This window comes from Vulpes lagopus, chromosome 2 (assembly GCF_018345385.1).
Source record: "Vulpes lagopus strain Blue_001 chromosome 2, ASM1834538v1, whole genome shotgun sequence".
NCBI classification, from domain to species: Eukaryota; Metazoa; Chordata; class Mammalia; order Carnivora; family Canidae; genus Vulpes; species Vulpes lagopus.
This window is the reverse complement of record NC_054825.1, coordinates 55,618,676-55,625,503: the sequence shown is the minus strand read 5'-3', so window position 1 is coordinate 55,625,503 and position 6,828 is coordinate 55,618,676. Positions and strand designations below refer to the sequence as shown.

Genomic DNA, 6,828 nt, shown 5'->3' with positions numbered 1-6,828 from the left:
AGGCCTTAAGTTATACTTCACATAGCAAGGAAGCAGCCATAGTGTCCATGGATAGATGAGCGGATAAAGATGTGGTATATATACATACAATCAAATATTATCCAGCCATAAAAAGGATAAAATATTTTTACTTGGAAAAGTTTTAAGGCCATTGTAACTTGCCTTCACTCAGTTAAAAGAAAATCTCAATAAGACATCTACAGAATACTTATATTAGGGCACTTATTTCTTCTAAAAAATTGTGAAACATATACCATTTGTCTGCCCATCCATTCATTTATTGGACGAATGCATATTTAAGGACACCTGTCATATACTGGGTATCCTTTTGAGAGAAAAATGAAGTCACTGTCCAAATGGAGGTGGAAGACCAGTATGGGAGACCGAACAATCGCATAACCACCTGATCCCACAACAAGTCTTCATGCCCAAGATACTAAGATTCTGCAGCTTTTTCTTTTTCTTTTAGAGTGTGGGTGGGGCAGTGGAAGAGAGAGAGAGAATCTTAAGCAGGCTCCACTCCCAGCACTGAGCTGAACGTGGGGCTCGACTTCACCACCCTAAGATCGTGACCTGAGCCGAAACCAAGGGTTGGACATTTAACCTACTGAACCACCCAGGCATCCTTCTCCAGTTTTTTTCAAACATTCCATATAAATTTGTGGTTTCCATATAGGGGATATGATACTGAATGACACACACAAAAATACATAGTTATAAAAGGTGCTAAGTGCCAGGAGGAAGGTAACAGAGTGTATCTATGATAGAGAATAAGGATGGGGATGGTATACAAGGTCAGGGAAGGTGTCTTCAAAAAGGTGGGATTCAAATGAGATCAACAGGATGAGAAGCTCTAAATATGGGTGGATCAGGGAAAGAGCATTCTGAACACGAAATTCTTAAAGCTAGAGAACGCATGCTAGTTAGAAGAACAGGCGATACGCAACTAAAATGGTCACATCTTATGGGTTCGGTATTTACCATGCAGTTATGCCTAGAAATGTCAACCAAAATAATTGATTTCAGAGTAATTGATCCATAGCTCTTCCTCTTTACAATAATTATTCAGCAAGGCCAGTTGGACACTCCTCGTTTGACATAATAAAACCCTATCATTTATGCTTAAGATGATGCATGACTTTCTCTTTGCTATAGCAGGACACGTGCATTCTGCTTATTCAGAATGGATATCAGATCTCTAAGAAATACATGAAAAACAACAGATATTCTGGCAAATAGTCTCTGAAGCCAAAGCCTTTGAAGTGGAAGCTGCAGAATTTGAAACACCAGTTTTTCCATAGCCTAGACCTTTCCTTCTACAGCACATGGAGTATTAGAACTGGAAAATACTGGGGGAGGGGTCAGCTTTAAATCAACTCTTATTAAAATGAATTATTTCCCTTGGGGGGTCTGAAGAAGGAAGATGGCAGTAACTCAGATGTTGGCACTTTTAGTCTTGCCCTGGAACATCAGTCTTAAAGAAAGCCCCACAGTTTCTCTTGACAAGCATGCAACCCTGTTCTACTAATTACTACCCCAGAAAAAATAATTACATTGTGCAAATACCTACTTTCCCTCAAGACCACATCCCCAGGGCGAGAGGTTTCCTGCATAGGGTTTTCTCACTGGGTCAGTTCTTGCCCTTTGGCCATCTGCCTTCCACTATTCCCTCAGTATTCCTTTTCTTTTGCAAAACCTTCCACTTCTCACTCCCTCCACCTTATTCATCAGATAAAACCTCAGCTCCTGGTGAGCTCTACTTTCTCCTTCCCCCATCTGATTCCCGATTGCTGAAAGTGCATAGAAAAGTGCAATGGAGCTCGAAGATTCAATTTAAATACATGATCTCCAGCTTCAAATGGGCACTCAAAACTGCCCAGCAGGCCTTATATTTTTCTCTTGTTGGCTTACTTACCTCTTCCCTGAGAGGGCTATTTTATACCTTCTTTTCTCTCCTGAAGCCTCCTACATTCCTTCCTCTCTACTCTCCGGTGATGACTTCTCATTTCATGGATAAAATTGAAAAATCATCTTCCTTTCACCAAACCTGCAATCTTCACTGGAGCCCATTTTCTCTTTCTTTGCTCTGGTTAAAATGGAAAAGGTGCCTTTCAGCCTCCCAAAGTCCAATCTCATCTACACACAGCCTGGATTTCATCCCCTCAAATACCGTCCCTTTGGTTGTTCCCCCTTTGCACATTGTCAGTCTTTCTCTCTCTTGACTGGATCAGCCCTACCAAAAAACAAACATGCTTTATTGTGTTTTATGAAAAGCAAAACAAAAGAAAAAGTCTCTGCTGTCCCATAGTGCTTTTAATGAATAACCTCATTTCTTGAGTCCAGAGCCAAATGCTTCATAAATATAGTTGTCCACACATTGGCCTCACGCTAACTTTCCCCACTTGAACTTGGCTTTTGACCCTATCCCCACACCAATGATTTCCACTGGAAACATGCATGCCAAAGTTTCCAAAGACCTATAGGATGCCAAATCAGATGGACAACCTTCAATCCTCCTGTCGTTCAGTTTCTCTGTAGCAGCACCCCTTCCTATGTTCTCTCTCTGACTCACATGATTCTCGTTCTTCCCTTTCTCTGGCCTCTTAGTTACACTGTTCTCAGAATTCAATCTTAGCTGCTCTTCTCTTGTCCTGAACAATCTCATCCAGTCCAGTGGCTTGTGGTTTTTTAAAACTGGTTTTCATTTTTATCAAAGAAGCCTAAGCACAGAGTTTTAAAATCAAAGAACACTGGTAAATGTCTAGTGGCATTATTCTCCCCAAATCAAACATATCAGAAAACCTGACAGTTCCATATCTTTTACTGGAGTCTTTACCTCCTTAATGTCTGCCCTACTGCATCAATTCAACCTGGTTCTCCAGCACCACTGACATCTCATGACTCCCCTTCACCACTCTCCTGTGCTATGTGAAATCTTTCCTGACTGGATCCCTTTCTCTTTCTTGGTTTACAATCTTACTTTGCTGAGGACCATTCTTCAATAGCTTTTTTTTCTTTTACTGAAGTGTAGTTGACAACATACAATACCTTTTTAAGGAAGAGTACACCCATTTGAGTCCTTGCAATTATGAAAATATACTTATTGTATCTTTATTCTTTTGGTTCACAATTTACATAGAATATAATTCTACGTTAAAAATCACATCCAATCAGAATTTTGAACCAGTGGCCCATTTTCTTCTAATTTTCAGTGTTGCTGTTGAAAAGTCTGATGTCACCTTGATTATTTTTACTTTGTGTGTCATTTTTCCTTTCTACCTAGAAACTTTTAGGATCTTCTATATATGGGCTCTAAATTTCACAATGGAAAGTACCAGGTCTTCTTTCATTCATTGTGCTGAACACACGATGATCCCTTTTAAAATAAAGAAATGTGGGGACGCCTGGTGGCTCGGTGGTTGAGCTTTCAGCTCAGGGCATGATCCCAGAGTCCTGGGATTGAGTCCCATAGTGAGCTCCCCATGGGGAGCCTGCTTCTCCTTCTGCCCATGTCTCTGCCCCTCTCTCTGTATCTCTCATGAATAAATGAATAAAATCTTTTTAAGAAATGAAGAAATGTGTCTTTTAATTTGTTTTTTTTATTGAAACAGATTAGTTGGATGGTTGTTTCTTGTATTAATCTTCTGATTATCTTTTCTTGTTTATTATCTATCTTTAGTATTGCTTTTATACGATCTATAAGATTGCCCTATTTCATCCTCCAACTGTTCTATTGTTTTTAAAAATTTGATTGTTAGATTATAATCTTCAAAAATTCTTCTTGATTTCCTGTTCCTTTTTCATAACATCCTGTCCTTGTTTTATGGATATCGTATCACTTCTTACCATTCTAAGAATATTATCATTTGACTTTGGGGGTATTTTTCCACCTTCTCCTTTTTAAAAAAAAAATTGTTCTTTTCTTTCATTTTGGAGATGTTACTAAGATGTCTGCTTTTTTTTGCTTATTTATACTCAAAAGACAGTTCATAAAAGCTGTTTGTAAGCTCTGTGAGCTTGGCGGGGCTTATCAGTTGGTGTATTTTGTTACAACTTGCAACAGCCTGACTTTTTTTTTTTTTTTTCAATTCCTGCTATCTGTCAAGATCTTTTCCATCTCAGAAGCTCTGGACATCAGGATCTATTTAGAATGCACACACACACACTCTCATCTGAAGCCTTCTTAGCCTTTAGATCTTGGCTTATATAGCACTTCTTCATAGAGGCTTTCTCTGACCATATTTATTTATTTATTTGTTTGTTTATTCATGAGAGACACAGAGAGAGAGAGAGAGGCAGAGACACAGGCAGAGGGAGAAGTGGACTCCTCGCAGGGAGCCCGATGTGGGACTCGATCCCAGATCCCAGATCCTAGGATCACACCCTGAGCCACAGGCAGACACTCAACTACTGAGCCACCAAGGTGTCCCTTTCTCTGACCATCTTAACTAAATAAAATAGCTTTCCAGGCTGCTGAACCCTGCGTCTCTTCTGCCAACACTGTATTTTCTGTGTGAGGAGAGAGGATAGCTGCTGTCATTGCTGCTTCCACTACAGTTTAAAGGAAACAGGTCTGAAACAAGGTCTTACCCACAAACACTTTTGAACCCAGTGACCACCACATCTCCAAATATCAAGTCCACCTTCATTCGCCAACCTGTTTGACATGTCAGGATCTGTGCCAAGCAGGACCAGCATTAAAATAGATATTAACACACATAGACTCCGAGAGTACTGGGACTATGAGTCACATGTGGTGGAGTAGGGTAATCAGGATAACTACTAGCTGGTTCGAAAATTCAGCTGGGATAAATACAAGGAAGTATTTGAAGCCATCAACATCACAAATAATGAAAAAGTTGTTAAAATTCACAAGCCAGTTAAAGAAAGGTGAAATAAAGATTTTGGAGAATTTACGAGGCAGTCCCAATATCATCACAATGGCAGATATTGTTAAAGACCTGTGTCATGAACTCTCACCTTGGTTTTTGAACACATAAACAACACAGACTTTGAGCAATTGTACCGGATGTTAACAGGCTATGATATTCTATTTTACATGTATGAGATTCTGAAGGCCCGGGATTATTGTCACAGCATAGGAATTTTGCACAGAGATGTGAAGTCCCGTAATGTCATCATGATTGATCATGAGCACAGAAAGCTATGACTAAAAGATTGGGATATGGCTGAGTTTTACCATCATGGCCAAGAATATAATGTCAGAGTTGCTTCACCATACGTCAGAGGTCCTGAGCTACTTGTAGACTATCAGATGTATGATTATAGTTTGGATATGTGGAAATTGGGTTGTATGCTGGCAAGTATGATCTTCTGGAAAGAGCCATTTTTCCACGGACATGACAATTATGATCAATTGGTGTGGATAGCCAAGGTTCGGGAACAGAAGATTTATAGGACTCTACTGACAAATACAACATTGAATTAGATCCACATTTCAACTGTATCTTGGGCAGACACTCCCAGAAGCAATGGGAACACTTTGTCCACAGTGAAAACCTGCACCTTGTCAGCCCTGAAGCCTTGGATTTCATGGATAAGTTGCTGCAATATGATCACCAGTCACGACTTGCTGCAACAGAGGCCATGAAATACCCCTATTTCTATACTGTTGTGAAGGACTAGTCTCAAATGGGCTCATCTAATATGCCAGGGGGCAGTATGTCAGCGGCACCAGTGCCAACCCCATCACCCCTTGGACCTCTGGCAGCTCACCAGTGATTGCTGCTGCCAATCCCCTTGGGATGCCTGTTCCAGCTGCTGCTGGTGCTCAGCAGTAATGGCCTCTTCTGTCTCCTGATGCCTAAGCAGAGGTGGGGGAGTCTGCACCCTCCTTGATGCAGCTTGTGCCTGGCAGGGTTAGTTGAAATACTTAGAAGTACCATGTTGGAACCATTGCTTGTGGATTTATAGTAGTTCAGTCATAAAAAAAAATTTATAGTGGGGCTGATTTTTTTCTTTTAACTCAAACTTTTCACAACTTGGGGATTCCCTGTAAAATTACCTGCAGGTGGAATATTTCAAGGACATAACTTTCCCCCCTTTCAAATCCAGTTTCTCATCACTAAAGAACAAAGATGAACCAAAGAACCAGCCTCAATCCTGGCTGCTGCATTTGGGTAGAGATACCTTCCCATGTGCACCACTGCTCCCCCACCATCACGCACTTTGTGGGGTTTATATCTTATGCTCTTCTCCATAAATTATAAAAATGTAGCTTCTTCAAGAAGGTGGAAAGGAGGGAGGAAGGAGGACCCAACCTATAAGAGTAGTGTACTGCTGGTCACTTTTCTCACTTTATGCCAAGTGCTTCAGTGGGGTTGTTCTGTTGAAATAGTGGAAATATGTCTTAGTTTCATTGAGATGCTGAAAATCTACCCAAAGTGCAGACAGGTCCTAAAAACTTCTGTTCAATATGAATCATGTCTTACTGAACTAACCCTAACCCAGCTCACTTCTACTTTTAGTTTCAGTTCAGTTTAAAATTAGAACACCTTCCTTCCCAGGCTCCTTACCTTGGTTCTCTCCCCTTTCATCTCCCCACATGCTCTATTCCTTGGGCTGGTGAGGAAGGGGAGGGAGCGAAAATCTTTTTTGAGTTTTCTTTGACTTGGCCATTTTGAATTCAGTTATTTACTGGGCTTAACTTACTGCTTTTTACAAAAGAAAAACATTGTCTATATAGGTTTCATGTTAGCAACTCTTTAATAAGAGCTAATGGAAGATATGGCCACACTGAATTTCATCTCAAGCTTTCTACCTTCTTTTCTTCCTTTCTTCCCCTTCCTTCACATGCCATCCAGTGAG

At 40.5% G+C, this 6,828-nt stretch overlaps 1 pseudogene; it reads left to right on the top strand.

Annotated features, from left to right (window-relative positions):
- Positions 1 to 4,666: 4,666 nt before the first annotated feature.
- LOC121485553 lies at positions 4,667 to 5,801 on the top strand (annotated as a pseudogene).
- The last annotated feature ends 1,027 nt before the right edge of the window (positions 5,802 to 6,828 follow it).